The 21,499-nt window shown below is 34.4% G+C and overlaps 1 non-coding gene across 1 annotated transcript; it reads left to right on the top strand.

Moving 5' to 3' along the window:
- The first annotated feature begins 543 nt into the window (after positions 1 to 543).
- On the top strand, positions 544 to 705 carry LOC117031422 (U1 spliceosomal RNA). Its single transcript, XR_004424558.1, has one exon. It is a non-coding gene; the product is annotated as a U1 spliceosomal RNA (small nuclear RNA).
- Positions 706 to 21,499: the final 20,794 nt, after the last annotated feature.

Raw genomic sequence — 21,499 nt, 5'->3', positions numbered from 1 at the left:
GTTTTCTGCCAATGCCTTGCTGTTTGGATTATTGTCACTTTGTAGTACATGATGAAGTCAGGGAGTGTGATACCTCCAGTCTTGCTCTTTTTTCTCAGGATTGCTTTGGCTATTTAGGGGCTTTTGAGATTCTGTACAAATCTGATGACTTTTTTTGTTCTATTTCTCTGAAAAATGCCATTGGGATTTTGATGGGGACAAACTCTTATGGCGGACATATTCCATACCACTGGAAGACCAAACAGGAAGTAACAGAGGTACATGAGCCTATGGATGGTCCTTAAATGGTTCCATGCAGGCAGCCTCATGCTCCAGATCAGGCAGGTGAGCTACAGATTAGGAAATGGAGTGCACAGCTCTGATTCTTAAGTCAGAAGATTGGTTTCAAGTCTCTTTTTGGTAGGAGTAGGTACAGGACATTAGTTAAATAGGAACCTCTGATTTCTGGCCAAGGCGATGGAGTATTGTTGTGGGGAAGAGATATAATAATAATGATAATAATAATCCTTTTAAAACAGTATTTTTGCTATCTAAATTTGAGTATTACTTACCTGGCGGGGGGGATACCATGATTACGAAGGTGGTTTTCCCAGGGCTAGGTTTATCCTTTGCGCTCTGGGTGTGCTGACTCCTGCGATTTCCTCAAATGTGGGAAACTACTGTGTAATTTGAGGTAGTGGGGGACTGTGTTTGCACTCTCCCCTATTTAAAAAAAATTGAGTACTAATTAGACTGTTTCTAGTGCAAGAGCTGCACAGCCTCAACTATATTTATAATTGAGTTTTAATATGGAAGTCTGGTGACTTGTTGTGTTTTGTAAATTTCCCTATTGTGACAATATTAATACTAATATTGGAGGCTATTAAAACTGAATATAGATATATTATAAAAGCCACCAAAAACTTTTGTGTATTTTAAATTTTCTACAATGAGTATATATTTTTTTATAATCTGCAGAGAGCTGGAATTGTTATTTTCAGTCTCTGGAATGATATTTGCCAGTGACTTTTACTTTAGAAATCACAACAGACAAGAGCTTTAGAAATTTAAAATGAAAAAAGTCATTTTTAGTGCTTTAGTATGTAGATTGCAAAATTTAGACTGACCATATTTTTTCAAAGGTTTCAGCTGGACAGAAGCAGCCTCATTTCCACAGTGGTGGTCCAGTCAGGAAGATGGACACAGAAATGAATGCACAGCATCTGATATGATGACTTTTTGCTGAAAAATCATTTGAGACAGCATTTGTTCTGAAATAACTGTCGTGTCATATACAGACAGAAACAAGTAAAAATGAAAGTTATTTTGGTTTCCTTCTATTCAGCTTTAAGACCACATCTGTCTGAGCACAAATTACCAGCTGACCCAAATACAAAAGTTCATGAGACTTTGCCGAATTCATATCCTGTTCCTCAGAACACATGGAGCATCTGCACTGGGTGATGCTGCTACTTAGTCTGGGTAGTTCAGTAAACTCAGCCATTGTGTGGGGTCACAGGAGATATATATATAAATAATTAATTTATATATAAAAAATTAATTAATTAATTAATTATATATATATATATATTTAATTAATTAATTAATTAATTTTTTGGCAAATTATAGAGCATCATAAAATGATATGAGTTAAAAGAGAGTTTAAGGGCAATGTAGCTTAAAATAAGGTAGACATGTTCAAATTCAGTCTCTAAAATCTTTCTAGTTGGATGATCTAAGGCCCATTACTGAACCCCTCTCGGCCCCTTGTTGCTTTTATTGCAAAATTGTAGTTATAGATACCTAACCACATTGCTGTAAAGATGAAGAAAGACTGTGTAAGTTAAGAATCATTTCTTCTGAAACTTCTTAGGTGTTCAATACACACATCCTCAATGCAGGAGTCCCAGGTAGATGACATCTAGACTCCATTTGAATATTTTTAGTATGCTACCCTGCAAAGCTGCCCATTCTGTTTTTAAACACTTCCTTTACTTTAAGATTTCTCTTTGGTCATTTGGTTAAAGTTCTCTGAGCCTCTGACCCACCTACTAGTTTTCAGTTCTGCATTTGCCTGATTTTGCACTTAGGAAAATTACTTGGTTCTCGACTTTTTCTGTCTGACTTCTGACTTCTTTCACTTAGCATAATAATCTCAAGACCCATCCATTTTGTCTCAAATGGCGCTATTTCATCTATTCTTATGGCAGAATAGTATTCCATTGTGTATATATACCATGTCTTCTTTATCCAATCATCTATCGAAGGACACTTTGATTGTTTCCATATCTTGGCCACGGTAAAGAAAAGCTGCAGTGAACATCGGAGCACATATATCTTTATGGATAAATGTTTTCAGATTTTTGGGGTAGATACCCAGGAGAGGGATTGCTCAGTCACATAGTATTTCTATTCTTAATTTTTTGAGGAACCTGCGCACTGCCTTCCATAGCTGCTGAAGGAACAAAGGAACAAGCAAACAAGTGAAGAAACAAAAACTTATAGACACAGATAATAGCTTAGTGGTTACCAGAGGGTAAGGGGGAATGGGGTGGTAGATGAGGGTAAATGGGATCAAATATATGGTGATGGAAGGAAAACTGACTCTGGGTGGTGAACACACAATGGGATATATAGATGATGTATTACAGAATTGTACACTTGAAACCTATGTAACTTTACTAGCCATTGCCACTCCAATAAACTTTAATTAAAAATAAAGAAGAAATAAATTACTTTAATTCTATTCTGGAGGAGGAATAAAGCTAAAAATGTCAGTTTCTACCCCTACAGAGTTTATAGTGTAGGCGAGAAGGTCAGGCAATAAATAAACACATAAAATGGGAATAGAAACAGAAATCAAGGAGATGTAACCTAAGCTAGGGAGCTGGGAATAACCCCTTGAAGAAAAGAACATTTAAGCAGAGACCTAAAGGAAGAAATGGAATAGTTTTAGCACAGTAGAATCTTAATTATTTGTTGAAATGCATTGTGATAAGTTCAACCAAATCGTTGCCTCTGCCTGAGTCTGAAATTTGAGAAACACAGTCCTTAATATTATGAAAGACTTTACAGTAATAGGAAAATAGCCCTTATGATTGTTTGATTTTCAAAAGGATACATCTATGTGCTCATAAAATGAGAGCACAGGATTACATAAAATGGAAAGGAATAGATTGTCTTTCTCTTTTCATCTCCATCTTTATCTTTGGAGGCAATCACTTTTAGCATTTCTAATTTTAATTCTTCTAGTGGTCAGCTCTGTTATTATTAACAAAATGTTTATAATTCTATTGATTAATGTATTAAATTCAGATTGTATCTATTTACTTTGCACAATGAAAAGTGAGGAGGAAAACTTACTCACACTATTTGTCATCCTACCTTTGCCAGTTTTTGATAATTCTATTACTAAATATCATCATTCCTTACATGTGTATATAAATTTATAAAATGTACTACATCCTATCTTTTCTTTTCAGTTTTTCCCCAGCTTTATTAAGGTTAAATTGACAAATAAAAGTTCTATATATTTAAGGTGTACAACTTGATGTTTTAACATACATTTACATTGTGAAATAATCACCACAATCAAGCTAATTAAAATGTTATCACTTCTCATAGCTATAATCTGCTTATATTGTTTTCTTTTTGTGGTAAGAAACTTAAGGTCTATCTACTTAGCAAATGTTTAGTATGTAATACAGTGTTGTTAACTCTAATCACATTACTGTGCATTAAATCTTCAAAACTTATTCATTTGCAAAACTGAAATATGTACTCCTTGACCAATATCTCCCTATTTCCCCCTCCCAACTTCTGGCAATAGCCATTCTACTCTCTGCTTCTATGAGTTCTACTATTTTATATTTCACATATAAGTGAGACAATACAGTATTTGTCTTTGTGTGTCTGGCTTATTTCACTTAGTATAAGGTCCTCCACATTAATTCATGTTGTCACAAGTAGCAGGATTTCCTTCCTTTTTAAGGCTGATAACATGATAACATATCAGTGTGAATATATATATATATTCCTCACATGCACAACATGCATATATTGTATATAAGTGTATTGTTATACAATATATTTGTATATAATTGCATTATATATAATATGTATATATTGTATATATGTGTATTATATTATATATATAATATTTGTGTGCATGCATATTGTATACATTTTATGTGTATATGTGTGATACATATATACAACACAATATATAATATATATACATATATATAGATGTAGATATATAGATAACACATTTTTAATTCATTTGTCCATCAATGAATATTTAGGCAGTTTCTATATTTTGGTTATTGTGATTACTGTAATAAACATGGGAGTGCAGTTATCTCTTTGAGACACTGGTATCATTTACTTCGGATATATACCCAGAAGTGGGATTTCTGGATCATTAGGTAATTTTATTTTGAATTTTTTAGGAACTTTCATACTGCTTTCCAAAATGTCTACACGATTTTGCTCCCATCAACACTGTGTGAGGGTTCTGTTTTCTCCACCTTCTCACCAATATTTATTATCTGCTGGCTTTTTGATAATAGCTATTCCACTGGTGTGGAATGATATCTCATTGTGGTTTTGATTTGTATGTCTTTGATGATTGATGATGTTGAGCACCTTTTCATAGATCTGTTGGCCATTTGGATGTCTTCTTTAGAAAAATGTCTATTCAGGCCCTTTGCCCATTTTTTAATCAGGTTATGTGGTGTTTTTGATATTGAGTTTTACGAGTTTCTTATATATTTGGACATTAATCTCTTATCAGATGTATGGTTTGCAAATGTTTTCTCCCATTCTATAGGTTGCCTTTTTACTCTAGTTATTGTTTTCTTTACTGTGCAGAAGCTTTTTATTTTTATGCAATCCCACTTGTTTATTTTTGGTTTTGTTGCCTGTGCTTTTGGCATCATATCTAAAAAAAATCATCACCCAGACCAATGTCGAGAAATTTTTTTCTCTGTTTTCTTCTAGAAGGTTTATAGTTTCAGGTGTTATCTTTAGGTCTTTCATCTGAGCTCATTTTTGTGTATAATGTGATATAAGGTCCAATTTTATTCTTCTGCATGTGGAAATCCAGTCTTCCCAACACCATTTATTAAAGAGACTATTCATTCCCCATTGTGTGTTCTTGCCACAATTGTTGAAGATCAGTTCACCAAAGATAAGTGAACTTATTTCTATGCTCGTTATTCTGTTCCATCGGTCTGTGAGTTTGTTTTTATTCCAGTACCATACTGTTTTAATTATTGTAGTTTTATTATATATTTTGAAATTCAGACATGTGATGCCTCCAGACTCGTTTTCTTTTGAATATTGTATTGGCCATTTGCCTCTCTTGTGGTTCCATATGAATTTTAAGATTGAGTTTTCCACTTCTGTAAGGAATGCCATTGGGATTTTGATAGAGATTGGATTGACTCTGTAGATTGCTTTGAGTAGTTTGAACATTTTAGTAATGTTAATTCTTCTGATCCATGAACACAGGATGTCTTTCCATTTATCTGTGTTTTCTATAATTTCATTTATCAATGTTTTATTTTCAGTGTGCAAGTCTTTCACCTCTTTGGTTTATTCCTATGTTTTATGCTTTTTGTTGCTATTGTGAATGGAATTGTTTTCTTAATTTCCCTTTTTGGTTAATTTGTTAGTGCATAGAAACATGGCTAATTTTTGTATGTTGATTTTGCAACTTTATTGAATTTTTTCATTATTTCTAAGTTTTTTGTTTTGTTTTTGCTAAGTCTTTAGGATCTTCTACACATATGATTTTATCATCTGCAAACAGGTAATTTTACTTCATTATGAGTTGGATGCCTTTTATTTCTTTTTCTTATCTAATTATTTTGGTTAGTACTTCTAGTACTGTCTTGAACAGAAGTGGCAAGAGTGGGTACTTCTCTCAGATCTTAGACAGAAGGCTTTCAATGTTTTGCTGTTGAATATGTTAACTGTGAGCTTTTCATACATTTATTTATGATATTCATTTATTATATTGAGAATAATTTCTTTCTATAGCTATTTTGTTGAGGGTTTTTATTATGAAAAGGTGTTGAATTTTTTTCAAATTCCTTTTCTGCACTTATAGATGATTGTGTGTCATTTTTTTCCTTCCATTCTGTTAATGTGGCACATCATATTAACTGATTTGCGTGGGTTGAACCATTCTTGCATCCCAGGGATAAATTCCACTTGGTCATACTTACGGTTAATTTTATATATCAACTTAACTGGGCTAAGGGATTCCCACATATCTGGTAAAACATTATTTCTGGGTGTGTCTGTGAGCGTGTTTCTGAAAAGGGTAGCATTTGAGTCAGTAGACTAAGTAAAGCTCTTCCTCACCAATGTGTGTGGACATCATCCAACTTGTTGAGGACCTTAGTAGCACAAAAAGGTAGAAGAGGGTGAATTTGTTCTTTTTGCTTGAGCTAGAACGTCTTCTTCTGTTCTTGGACATTAGCCCTTCTGGTTTTCAGGCCTTTGGACTTGGATTAGGACTTACATCATTGGCTTCCCTGGTGCTCTGGCCTTCAGACTTGGACTGAATTACATAACCAGCTTTGCTGGTATTCTAGCTTACAGATGGCAGATTGTGAAAAGTCTTGGCCTCCATAATCATGTGTGCCAACTACTATAATAAATCTCCTCTCATAAAGATACATATCCTATGGGCTCTCTTTCTCTGAAAAACTGATTAATGTGGTCATGTTACATGATCCTTTTAATGTGCTGTTAAGTTTCATTAGGTCATATTTTATTAAATCCTCTCTTTCTTGTTCTACCAATTTTAGATAGAATTTCTCAACTTCCTAGCCTATAAAATGAAGATATTAGCATTTCTCTAATTCTGTCATTTTTCTCTTCCTCGTTCCTTTCTTAAAATTTCTACCAGAAATAGACTTTTCTTTTACATTTGAGAGGGATAGTGGTGGTAATTAAAATGTTTATGTTTTTCTATAATCAATATTGTCTTCTAAAATTTAGAAGACTATAATTATTTCTTTGTTAATTCTGAAAATGGAAAATCAATAAATAAAATAAAAGTGTTGCTTATTGAAAAGCTAAGTAATTGTGTAGACCCATAGAGAAAGCGAGATAATCCTATATCACTAAATCTTTACCATTTGAACAATAGTATTCTAACTGCCAATAGCACATGGAATCTCCTTTCTTACATCTCGTCAGTCCTTAAAAATCATTGATGGATAAATTGAATGATTTTTAGTAAATGCTTTCACCCCATCACTTAGCTTTCCATCTTCCTATTTATACTATCAAAAGAATGGAATAAAAAAGTAAGAAATTTCATACTTTTAAATGTAATCTATCTTCTACTTGATGGCATTCTCTCTTGAGCCTTTGACTTCCTACTTCAGTGACAATCTGCTTCTCTGTGAGGATTTCAGTATACTCTTTCACTTCAAACTTGGTAGTGTTTCTTGTATCTCATACCTTCCTTGGATTTCTTTGCTCGTTTTTTTTTTTTTTTTTTTTCCTTAACACTTTAAAATTTCCATAATTGAAGACCTGGGTTCCTGTCCAGGTTGTGACCCTCACTGCACGAGCAAGATGAGAGCATCTTTGTTCCTCAGTAGAATAAAGGAAAGGAATACAAAGAAGAGGCCAAAGAGCACTTCTCAAAGCTATCCCATGACACTTCTTCTTATATTTCCTTGACCACATCTTCTCATGGCCATACCCAGCTTCCAGGAAAGGTAGGGAATAATCTTTATGCTGGACAATATGTACATGGCTTAATATTATGTTTTTTTGGAATAAGAAAATAATGAATACTATGTGACAATCATAATCTCTGCCAAAGCCTCAATAAAACACCTATATAATGTCTAACATTAAACAAGGTAAGTTCTAAGTAACTTCTCCTCAATAAATTTGTTAAAAAGAATACCTTGAGTTGTCTGAATGTTGACCAGTTGCATTGAACTGTTGGCTACAAGCCAAATAAATAACAGACAACATCTGTCAGAAATAATTGTTTTCATTTTAGAATTATTTACCTTGAGTCATTCTTGGGAATTATTAGGAAGTAGAAGCAATTGCCTATTGAGCATAAACTTAATATGCTACAAAAACATTCATTGTCTTCAGTAGAAAGAAATATTTACCCTTTTATCAGAAGCTGGGGAGCAATCCTTCAACAAGACATTTAAAGAATAGTTTGAAAGCTCTTGCTACAGTAGTCTTGTCATTTATTATATGGTACAAATTCGTATCTATGTATTTTTTTTTGGTTTGGTAACATACTTTTACACTGAACACTTTTAGCATCATAAGGATCCAATAAAAAGTGCATATTTAGTAAAAAACTAAATACTGAATTTCCATTTCTCAAGCAAATGGATGAATGTATAATTGATACTGTGGACAAAAATAGGGCCACATATTAAACCTGACAAGCTCAAGGGAGGCCAGCACGGTGGGCCTGACAAATCAGAGACCAAAATTAACCACATGGGATGGTCTGAACATAAAAATTCCCCACTGAACACAGGCCATGGTAGGTAATTACATCCTGGGCTTGTAGCTTTCTTGACAAAAGTCAATCTTTAAGTAAGACTGTCTATTATCTTTTTGCATCTAAGATAACATACCCTTGGAATGTCAGAGTACTGTATTTTGTCCTGTATAACGTGCAATTTTTTGCCCAAATCTGTGAGGGAAAAATAAGGATGTGCATTATACATGGGTAGTATTAATTCCCTATCTATTGTGTTTCCCCCAAAATAAGACTTAGCTGGACAATCGTTTCTAATGCACCTTTTGGAGCAAAAATTAATATAAAACTTGGTATTGTATTATATTATATTATATTATATTATTATATTATATTATATTATATTATTATATTATATTATATTATATGACATTAGAGACCCAGTTCTATATTATATTAAAATAAGACCGGGTCTTATATTAATTTTTGCTCCAAAAAGTGCATTAGGGCTGATTGTCCAGCTAGGTCTTATTTTCAGGGAAACACGGTATATAAATGTTTTTAATTCTTTTATTTATGCTTATGAGTTAAAAGTGTAACTCTAGAAATTAATAACGCTATCCGTATGCAAAATAACATCCTGAACATGATAATTGGTTTTGTTGAACTTAGGTTGAACTTGCAACGACATAGAGTTCTTCTATGATGTGTAAATATCATAAATTTGTTATGGGTACATCAAATTTCTTGTACCTCGTATCTGTTCTTGTATTTTGTATTATTTGTTAAATAAAATTTCTTGTATCATAATATGTTAAAAAACAAATCTTAAAATTCCTGTATAATAACAAAAAGCAAGTACCTAAGTGTAAACAAATAAAAATTTGAATTAAAAAGTTAAAACAAAAGATTTTTTCTTTGAAAATTTGGGCCAAAAACATGGGTGCACATTATACATAGGAGCACTTTATACACGGCAAAATATGGTAATTTCTTTTTCTGAACCCCTCAGGGCACAACCCATCACACCACAGCTTGAGACCACAGAGCCCCTCATTGTTACCTTGTATCTATCTGTGCTGTAAATGTTAATTATTAAGGATCTTGTACCCACCAATGTAAAAGAAGTATGTGTCTCTCCATTTTACTTTTTATCCAATCCCAGAGACTTCCCCACCTTGCTTTCTCCCACCCCCTTAATCTGTCAGTAATGTATTTCATGTAACCTTCTTTGCATCTCCTCCTTTGATTCTAATGTATAAAACAAGCTGCAAAATTACCATTCTCCGTAGAGCATTTTCTTAATCCACTGAGATTTTGCTTCTCAGCAATTGTCATCAGTTTGGCTCAAATAAACTCATTATCTACAGGTTTGGACGTTTTTTAAGTTGACAATACACATATTTGTCAATATTTTATATCTGTATGAGGACTGATAGTGATAGCTGAAAACCTGAAGAGACATATTTCCTGAAAAACATCAATATATACTTCAAAAATTAGTAGTTATTTTAAGAAGCATCTAGCCTGGCAGTGGGGTGCTACTATAAAAAAAAAAAAAAAAAAACGCACACCACTGAAACATGCAGCATTGGCTTTGAGAGCTAGTGATGAAAAGAAGCTGAAATGACCTTGAGGAAATGACCTTGATGAAGCTTGAAGGAAAATGAGAAAACTGTTATCAGAGGCTGGAAAAAAAACAACAAACCAACTCTTATATAGTGGTGGAAAATTTGGCAACACTTGTCTGCAGTAAGGTAGAAGACAGAAAATATACCCACTAAAGTGAAGGATCTAGCTAAGGTGATTTCCATGCAGAATTAAAAAAAAAAAAAAAAAAAATAGGTCTAACTGCTTATTCTAAGTGCCAATAATAAAATACAAGTAGAGAGATATGAACTAAAAAAGAAATCATTTAGTTTTCAAGCAGAATTTAACGAAAATTTAGTGGGCCTTGGCCCTACTTTCTAGTCAACAAATGTTTCTCTAAGTGAAACATTGTCTCAGGGAAAAGGTAAAATTAACAACTGTAAACCACATTGTTAATTCCTCAAAAAAAATGTGAAGCAGTTTAGAGACCCTTTAAGTAAAAGGGCTTTATTAGGGTCTTAAAGAGTTTGTCTTTTTGATCTTGTTTCCTAAACACTATGATTCCTCCTAGAAGACCTGAGGTAAAGAAGGACATAGCTCTGAAAGAAATGTGGGTATAGCCTTTGTCTAATGGAATAAATTCTAACTTGATACCCAAGAAGCTGTCAAAGTTTATAAAGACATTATGAGTGTGGCATGAAAAAAGCAGTAACAGTTCAAAATAAAAAGTAGACTTTGGACACCCTATCTACTATAGGCAAGAAAAAGGCTGAGAAAACTACTGAGTTGCAAGTACAGTCAATTTTTTTAAAAATGGGAAAATGACTCAGAGGATGGAAGCAAGTTCCCAAATGGTAAAGCTAAAGGGCATGAAGAATTATTCCCAGTCCAAGAAATGACAACATGGACTAGCTAGATTTTAGAATTGTTATGGATTAGGTATTTCTATATGCCTTCTTTGTTCACTTTTTTAGTGGGAGTGTTTACTGTGGTTATCTTATTGTTGTCTTACTATTTTATGTTACATGTATAGGAGAACAGGTAATGTGTCTCTTTAGTTAACAAGTATTTATAACGAGAAGACACACACTTGAGGAGACTAATCTTGGACCTGATTTAGATGATGAGCTCCTGAACCTCAAGCCTGAGTCTGGTCCCATAACTAGTTGAGTATATGAAGGGACTTGAGGGGGACAGGTTGTATTTTATAGTGGATGATTAAGCAATTTGTGATCAGAGGGTGGATTGAGATGGATTAAAATGGCTGCAAATTCTTTGACACATCTCCCATTGAGAGATAGGGTACATAACTGCTCCCCTTGTTCTGGGTGGGCTCTGTAACTATTTTGACCAACAGAATATGGCAGAAGTGATACTGTGCCAATTTCTGGTCTCAGGCCTGAGAAGTATCTCAGCTTCTACTTCCGGTCTCTTGAAACATCCGTTCTTGAAGCCCTGAGTCATGATGCAAAAGATCTAACCTGAGGCTTCCATGCTCTGAGGAAGCTAGAGAAAAAGAGAGAAAGAAAGAGGGGGTGGGCAAGAAGGAAGGAAATAGAGAGGAAGGGGGGGTGGAGGTGGGGAGTCCAAGTATCTTAGTTGGTTAGTTTCTGTAACAAAATACCATAGACTGAGTGGCTTAAACAACAGAAATTTACTTCTTAAAGTTCTAGAGGCTGGTAAGTTCAAGATCAAGGTACCAGCCAATTTGGTTCCTGACGAGAGCTCTTTCTCGCTTGCAGATGGCAATCTTCTTTCTGTGTCCTCACATGACAGAGAAAAACAGCAAACTCTCTGGACTCTTCTTATAAAGGTACTAATCCTGCTATGAAGAATCTACCCTCATCACCTCATCCAACCCTAATTACCTCCCAAAGACTGTCTTCTAATGCCATCATATTGGGGGTTAGTGCTTTAACATATGAATTTTGGGGAGACAAACATTGAGTCCATAACACATGCCCCCCTGCTTTGTGGAGCGGAGACAAGCTATCCCTGCTGCATCTTGTTAATTCCTGATCTAGGAAATTGTGAAATCAAGAAAACACGTTGTTCTTTAAAGCCACTAACCACTGAGTTTTGGAGTAATTTGTTACATAGTAGTACATAATCAGAACCAAAACAGCAGGCCAGAAGGGCATTTAACATATCACTCTGTGAAGCATGCTTTCCCATTAGATTTAATGAGTGTTCCAAATTAATTTAACTCACATTCAATTTCAAGTTTTTCTTGGTACGTTTGAAAAATTGAAGCTTTAGCTATTATGTGTTGGCTCCATTGTCAGAAGCAGAATTTCAGAAAGTTTTATTTCAATGTTATCACCAGATACTTCTAAAAGATAATCATTAAGAGAAGTCAATGGTTTGCAATTTTGAAGATGATTGTCAGAAATTTAGTGAAAAAAGAAGTAAAAGTTATGAAACCATATTGAGGAGTTCTCTTTTCAAGATGTGGACAGTAGATTTTATCGATTTAACCTGTCTACAGGTTAAAGTTATAAGCTCTGGACAAAATGTAATAAAGAATTACATGAAGCCTCTGTAGAACAACCAAATACAGGCAGATTTTAGAAGTTGTTCAGCCCACGGATGAAGCAAACTGTGTTTGGATGAATTTTCCCATTTTTATGGCTTTTAGCATGAGGGCAGGTGAAGTGCTAATGTTGTAAAGAAACCAATAGAGGAAAAGAGCAAAGAAGCACTAGTTGCTCAAACTGTGTTCTGGTTTAGTATTGGATGTGGAAAATAAAACAGGTGTTCTCAAATTAGGTAGTTGGTCCAGGAAAGCTACCATAGCATGAAGATTGAAGAGTGATCTGAGTCAGATCTGGGATGAAAAGCACACATGCCACTGCCCTCCTCTGTATCATATGTACTCGGATACAAACTCAACTTCCAGGATTAAGAACTGGCCTAAGAAGGAAAGAATCATTATGTGTGACAATTTTTTTTTTCTATTTTGATAGTGTAAGTGAACATCTGTAAGTAACAATACTGGATCTAAAAACGGGCAGTTTGGTCTTAAGGGGGATCTACACTTTTTCCATAAATTTACAATTCAAACTTAAACTCTCTTATGATAAGCTGGAGGAGAAAAAAGAAACGTGTGTTTTATGTCCAATTGCTTGTATAAAATCTATGTAAGGGTGTTTATAATCATCATATAATAATAATTCAAAGGACATTTTTTCCCTGCAAATAGGAGTATGCTTTTAAAATTAAAATATCTTATTACACATTTAATGCTCAGTATGAAAAAATTGAATAATATATGTAGTAGGTCATAATATTTGTATAACATCATTTTAGAACATTATAAAAATAAAGCAATTTCCTAGTTTTGACTAAGGACGTTGGCTGACATTTTACTTCCAACATGTTACGTTCTGTCTTTATATTTTTAAACAATGGCAAAAATTCAGAATATGAAGAACCAAGCTGCTCTTGTTGGCTCTGGATATGCCTTGCTTTTTTTGGGTTTCAGTCAAATATTTGACACCAGTTCAGTTTTCTTTTAGCTTGTTAATTTCGGAAGTGGGCATAATCCCATTTATGTAGTTCAGATGTACATCTCTAAATTCTCCAAGAACTATGTCATTGTTCTCAAAAAAAGATTCACCCCCACACCCTTCTTATTGGAAATGATTGTGGTATAGAAGAAAGAGCAAGGTTTTATGTCTGACAGTCTGGATTTGAGTTCTGGCTCCCTAATTTTTAAGTCTTGCAATTGATTTACACTGTCCTAGTCTTTTTTCTTTGAGTGAAAAATGTGAATGGTAATACCCAGCCTATGCTTGCCATAGGATCTAGCTAATCATATTCATAACCATAATCAGAGTCATAATTCATGGGGAGGAGGAGGAAAAATGTAGTAGCTCTTGTAGAAGGGGTAGTAACAGTACAGTAGAACTAGAAGTAATGTTAATAGTATTTACAGTAGTATGGTGTTTATTGAATTGCTTTAGATGTACCAGGTTCTATTTAAAGTATTAGAATGTCTAAATCAATGTAATCTTTGCACCAATTTTACAATCCTAGATCTTTGGGTAACTGAAGTGGGAGTGGGGAAAGGAGGCATGGGAGTTTCATTGTTATGAAACTGCAGAGATAGAGAAGAACCAGATTAAGAAAGACTGCTGAGGTTGTTGAGGTTGTTTAAAAATATAAAGACAGAATGTAACATGTTGGAAGTAAAATGTCCGCCAATGTCCTTGTCAAAACTTTATTGAGTGAGTGACAGGGTGCTGTCAAAGGTGTAAACAGGAGAGAAACATGATTACAAAGATAACTCCAGGAACAGCTTGAAGGCAGGGTTTAGTCAAGTTTTCCAGGTAAGACAAAGTTCAGGTTTGAACAAGAGACTGTGAAATATTCCTTCTCACTCAGTGCTCCAATCTTTGGAAATTTATCTTCCTCCGTGGCTGGAACAAATATGTTCTTCTATTTATTATTGATTCTTCAATGATGTTTTTAGAAATAAAAATTCATCTGTAATATATTATGGTGTCGTGTGGCTATAATTAATTTTTCATATTGCTGCTATCTAGTTTGTCAAATAATTTTCTTAAAATTGTTCATTTAGATTCTCTTTAAATACTGTACTATTTAGTTAAATGTTCATTTAAATTCTATCTTACTCATCTCTGTATTCTCAGATATTATTAGCACCGTACCTAGTCATAGAAGACGAGAGAGAGGAGTGAAACTGAAAAGTAGAAAAGAAAAGAGGAAAGGCTGATCATGAAAATAAATTACATTATGGATCTGATGAAGATTTTGTGCTACAGCATCTGGTGGTTCATTGTTATTCAGGTCCTTTTTGAGGGAGGTAGAAAATATCACCTTTCACTTCTTTAGTGGATAAACTAATGCTGTGGGGTTTTTTGACAATTATGTGGTCTTAAGTGTCACTGAAAAATCATTTAGCTCCCCCTTAGAGAAATCACTTGTGCATCTCTTGACACAGCATTTAGGTGAAAGGCAGTTGAAGAGCAAATAGGCAAATAACTAAAATCCCACATTGGGTAGGATAATTTGTTACAATAAGATTTAAGAATACTATGATCATAATTCTGTTTGTAACATCTTGCATTCTTAAAAGAAATAGCGGGAAGACAGTAGAAAAATGCTAACTTTTTTTTTACCATAGTGTGCTAAGATTGAATAATTCTTTTATGGCCTTCTCTTTTCCCCTGCAATGTGCTTAATATTACTTTGATAAAAAATGTAACAAAAATAAAAATTAAAAACAGTATTTTAGGATTGCAAAGGTAGATCAAGCTCTTGTAAAGTAGCTCTATTTTAAATCACTTCTCAGTTTTGTGAAATTAGACTCCAAATTCAAAGCACTGGAGTTGAGAAGGAGTTAAAAATCTAAGACCTAACTTAGAGATTTTCTCTCAGCATTGACAGTTATCATCCAATCCTGCGCACAAGCAATCATATCTTAAACAGTTCTATGTGCAAAATATACTGGAACTGAACAGTGAAATAAAAAAAGATAAAAGTATAGTGAGAAGAAAATTCAGTAAGGACAGCAAAACCAGTAAAAGCACCGTATCTCAAATGTTCGTCTAAATCAAATGTGTTTCCAGGCAAGATTCCTGGGAGCCCAATCTAATGAGTGAAAACATTCAAAAGGGCAGAATCTGGAAGAACTCCGAGACCATTCTAAACTAATTTCTTTTCTAACGAGACTAGCTAACTCAGAGAACTGGATCTAGCCCCAGGGAAAATGCTCTGGAACGAGCTGTGCAGAGAAATCTGAACCAGGTCCTATGGGATGGGATATAGGACAAAACAGGATTCTATGGGAAATTTAACTATTATGAGGATGCACCACATCAACCATGGTGTGTGTGATGATGTGTGTTTGTTGAAGAGAGGGGAAGGTGGAGAGGGAAATGCGGAGAGTAAAGAGAAGGATCAATACAGGTAGAGAGGAAATTGGAAACACTAAGTGAGAAAAAACAAGGCCAATGCTTATGCCCACAACAAAGGCCATTCTTCATAATGGCTAGAAAAGAGTCTTCCTGTCTAATCTAATCAAAGGGCAGTGTCACAGAGTGAGCATGACCAATGAGTCCTTGGAGAATTAGAAAAAGCATACAAACAGAAGTTGAGACTTGAAGTACGTGGGAAAGTGGAATTAAAGCTGCCCTTTTTGTAATAAGGACTTTGTTCTATTTGTCCTCCCAACATAGTTGGGCAGATGGAGACAAGATACGCTCTGAGGTAAGTCAGGTGATACAATCATGGGGACCTGTGTTGGGGGAGGACGTGGATAGTGGAGAGGAAAAGCAGCCTGGGATGGATCAAAAGGAAGGAGTCAGGACAAGCTGTGGTGAATCCACAACATTTACAAAAACAAACAATAATCATGAATCTGTGCAGTAACGTGGTTTCTGAGTCTCCGTGGTATAGGTATCTATAACCTGGAGGCTTGTGTTCAGAGATAGGACTCTGGCTCTTCCTAAGTTAGTCAGTGTAATTAATATTAGTAATTACCAAGAGCTCCCAAAACTTAACCACTTAGCAGAAAATAGTTTTATTTTCTCACTCGCAATGGGTTGGAAGCACATCTAATAGCTTTCCCGAGCAGCTTTTCTCCAAACGGTGAACTTGGGAAACTGGAGCACCAGGTAATTTCTTCTGAACCTAAAGTTTGAGTTAGGTGTTCCAATGCTGTGTCACCTTAGCACAGAACCTTCTCTGTACTATTACACCAGACTGTGCTACTAGTGCCCTGCGGTGCGACTTGTCCCCCTAGGCTGTGAACCCTAAAGACAGCAGCTATAGCTTTAGTTTGTGTTTTCAAGTAGTCAAAAATGTTTGAGGCAGGAAAAAGAAAGGGAGGAAGAGATAAGAACGGAAGGAAAGGAGGGAAGACTCTGTTATAAAGGAAGAAAACCAATTTAAGGAATTGACATACATGACAATGTCACTTGTTAGCAATGGGAAAATAAAGTCAGAATTGTGGAAGGTAATAAAAAATACCATTTATTAAATGCCTACTATACGTCAAACATTGGTATGCACTTTACATGGTTGGTTTCTAATCCATACAACTATAATTAGGTATGTGGTATTATCTCCATTTTTAATTATCTAAGGTTTAATGAGACTAAAGTGATTTTTACCAAGATCGCTCAGGCAGCTAGCATCTGGGAATCAAATTCAGGTCTGTTTTACCCAAAGTTCGTGTTGGTCTTAATGCTGACTCATTTGAATTACTGACCTAGGTGTCTTAAAATCACTGTTGCACAGAAAGTGGTTTGGTCCTCCACATGGAGATGAGACCAAATGTATGGCGTCAGGGGTCTCATAGCGAGAAATGCAGAGGTAGAGATCTACCCAGATCTTTGAAAGAAAAGACATCAGCCCTAGGGTCACCTTGATCTTTGAGGCCAGTGACATTTTGTCTGTTTACCCTCTTGATGAAAATCAACTCTGACATATTTGGTATTAGAACTTTTGGCTTGCAAGTAAAGAAAGCCAGCTGGAGCAACTTAAGCAAAACAGAACAACACATTATAATGGAACAAGGGACCATCATGGAATAGAATGGAAGAATGTAGCTGAGCCACAGGAAAGACTGGGATTTGGTTCTGGGAATAGAAACTACTGAGCGCTCAGGCAGAAATCTCTCTTTCTTACATCTGCTTTGCTCTGTACAGATGTTTCTTCTCTTTCTCTACAGTTTGGAAGACGGTCTGTTTCCCTGTCTACGAACCCGCACACATTCCTCTTCATTTCACTTATTTGTCATTCCTTTCAAAAAGCCAGAGAAGGGATTCCGATTAACTGAGCTTGTATCAGGTGCCTATTCTTGAACCAATCAACTCTGGTCAAGCAGGCAACAAGTGTTGTATATGAAGTAGTGAAGTAAATCGTAGCCAGAAAAACAGACTTTTTTTGAAGAACCAGCCTAGATCAACTAACGTACGTGTGTGGAAGGAGTGAGGGGAAAGCCATTAAGGGGTCTTTGTGAGCTAGGCAGTATGAAAAGCGTCCACTATATCGACCATACCTATAGCCTGTAGCCGAAAAGAACATGAGATTTGGTGCCAAGTAGATATGAATTTGAAAAGTGTCTCATCAACCCACGCAACCGTGCATGGATCAGTTTACCTCTGTTTAAAACAAACTTGACTTTGTTTTTTATTTATAATATTAAGATTATAATTCATATTCTTCAAAATCACTGTGATGCTTTACAACAGGATGTAAAATAACTAGCATACAGGGTGCTAAAAACATATTTGCCATTATTAGTTCTTCTCATGTATTTTTATTTCTTTTGTGTGTTCTAGCTATACAAAAGCAAACTCCATCCCCCGACCCCCAAAAATACAGGCTTTATAATAACATGAAAATCCAGTGAAACGGAAGTCATTGTGCTATGACTACTATCCACAGAGGTTTCCTTATCATGTCCAGTCTTTGAACATTGTGTCTAATTTGGTAAACAACCCTGATTTATTTTCCAGTCTTCGATATATTTACCAATGAAAGCTTTCCAGTGTGTCACTGAAAAAAAATGAAAGCATTAATCTGTCTAGAGACAGGGTTTTAGAGTGTGTATATTCCCTCTGGATGCAGTTTATCTTGTTAAAAAAATTATTGCTGGTTGATATTTTGTCTTCTTTCGATATCTTCTTCAAGAATCTTGAGTTTCTAAACATGTCAGGAGACACTCTGGAATTAACATGAAATAAAGTATCCAAACATGATAGATGTGGCTTTTTAACAAATAATCTTTGGCTTCAAGACTGTCTAGGATCTGTTCCCAGGTCTTTTTATCTGCTTAAATGTCTTCTAATATTGGTTTTTTGATATATTGAAGGTCAGTATATTCAGGGCACTTTTCCCTGGTTTTCACAATGAATTCTTTTCTTTGCCCACTCTTACACTGACATTTTGGTTTTAGTTAACTTGATTATGGTTGTAAATTGAACATATCTACACTTTCCTGTTTTGCTTTAAAGCCAGTCATATCACAAAGTCACATTAAAAGTAAACACAAATCTGCTTCCAAGAAGCCTAGAGAGGAGTGTAAATCTTCACTGAGGGTCTTTTGAGGACATTGAGAAAGGGATTAGATGGTGCATCAGATACAAAACTTTCTAAGAATCCTGCTTGTGCATCATCACTACCTCTCAAAAGTCAGTCTCATTACAGGCACACACATTTCTTTCTCTTTTATTGTTTTTTAATTCTTTCTCTGAATCCCCTTACACTTTCTGGAATTTGGTTTCCTGCATCTGTATCCTGTTCCTCTACCTGCTCACAAACCGACTTATCTATGTTAGAAACCATGCTTCATGGAAAGAGAGGGAGATGGGATTGTGATAATTATAGTTTAATATTTTGTCCTGTTACATAGTAATAGCCAGCAAAATTCAAAGCACAGTGATAAATGCCATATATAAATATATATATATATATACATATATATACATATGATATATATGTATATATATATATGTATATATATGTATATATATATATATATTCCTTATATCACATGTGAGAGATTGCTATTTTATCTCCATTTTATAGAGAAGAATAAAATTCATGGAAATATGCTCAATGTCACATAAATAGGATACGGCAAGATATGATTCCAGCTCAGGTTTGTATAATTCAAAACTCTGTGTTCCTAATCACTATTTATAGTTCATCAGTGTGTAATCCTTAATGTATATTTATTCTTTTCATACTCCCATTCAAATATGAAAAGGTATAGAAAATATTTACTTATTGTCTTTAAACTTCCCTCTAAAGATCCCCTAAAGAAGGAAATAATCTTTCACAAAACACCTTAATAGACACTGGTGGCTTTAGGAGGGCCTAACTACTCAGCTGTCTGCAACGAGGGATTCAGAGCGGAAACGTGTTGTGAGCTAAATATTTCTATTTGGAAGGATTTTTCACACACTGGCTTCTGGTTACACGCATTTTTAAACTTTTTCTCCTTCACTGTACCCATTTTACCAAAGTTAGGGTAAGATCATGTCATACGTAATAGACCTTTTGACCATGTACCTTAAGATCACAAAGTTGGATACATTGGCACAGTGGACAGAGAAATATTCTATATCAGGAGAGATTACAATAAAGTAACTATAAATGAAAGTGAACTATAATACAAAAGTATTTGCCACTAACCTCAAACCAAATGAATCCTTAACTCCAGGTGGCCTTAATCACATCAAAAAACACCTGACACCACACATATATCACACTGAAGAATATAGGAAGCTGTCTCGTATGATTGCTAATATAACTTAATGTTGCATACTTTTAAAAGCATACGAATTCTTAGCAAATATTATAAAATTGAATCAAACAATATATAAAAGTCTAATATATCATGAGCAAGTGTAGTTTATGTTAGAAATGCAAGGTTGGTTCAACATTCAACATCAATCAATGTAATTCATCAAATTAACAAAATAGTGAAGAAAAAAATATGTGAGCATCTCAATACATGCAGAAGAAACACTTGATACAATTTAACATCCATTTATTATAAAAACTCTTCAGAAAATTATCACTGAAAAAGAACTTGTTAACCCAAATAAAAAGTAAAAATCCCAAAGTATCATCATCATATTTAATGGTAAAACAAAGAAGGCCTTCTTTCTAAGATCAGAAATAAGACAGATGTTCTCTTTCATAACTTCTACTCAAATTTTGCCAGGTCTTAACCAGAGGTCTTATCCAGGTGAATAAAGCAAGAAAAGGAAATAAAAACACACCAAATGAAAAGAAGACAAAACTCTTTTATTTGCAGATGACATGATTATAAATGCAGAAAAGTCTAAGGCATTTACAAAGAGGCAACTAAAACTAATAAGTGAATTTAGTAAGGTCTGGAGATAAGGTCAATATAGAAAAATCAATAGTATTTCTATAAAATATCAATGTACAATCGGACATAAAAAGAAAAATACAAATTGTTTTCAACAGCACCAAGCATGAAATACTAGGAAATAAATTTAACATAATATGTACAAGACATATACAATAAAAACTACAAAACATTACTGAAAGGAATTTAATAAGACCTAAATAAATGGAGAGATATGTCATATTTTAATATTTGTTTATTGGAAGACTGAGACTTGTTAAAACGGTTTTTCCCCAAATGATCTAAAAATTGAATTCAATTACAATCAAAATTGTAACAAACTTTTTGTAGAAAAATTGACAAGCAGATTCTAAAATTTATATGAAAATTCAATGATCCATATTAGTCAAAGCAATTTAAAAAAGGAAAAACACAGATGAAGGACTTGTGCAACTTGATTTCAAGACTTATTGTAAACTTATGTTAGTCAAGATAATGTGGTATAAAGATTATGTCAAGATAATGTTGTATAAAGCATAAAGATTAAGGGAAAAGAATAGAGAGTGTCATATATATATATATATATATAT

The sequence above is a fragment of the Rhinolophus ferrumequinum genome, chromosome 11 (assembly GCF_004115265.2).
Source record: "Rhinolophus ferrumequinum isolate MPI-CBG mRhiFer1 chromosome 11, mRhiFer1_v1.p, whole genome shotgun sequence".
In the NCBI taxonomy this organism is placed as follows: domain Eukaryota; kingdom Metazoa; phylum Chordata; class Mammalia; order Chiroptera; family Rhinolophidae; genus Rhinolophus; species Rhinolophus ferrumequinum.
This window is presented reverse-complemented; position numbering and strand designations above follow the sequence as displayed.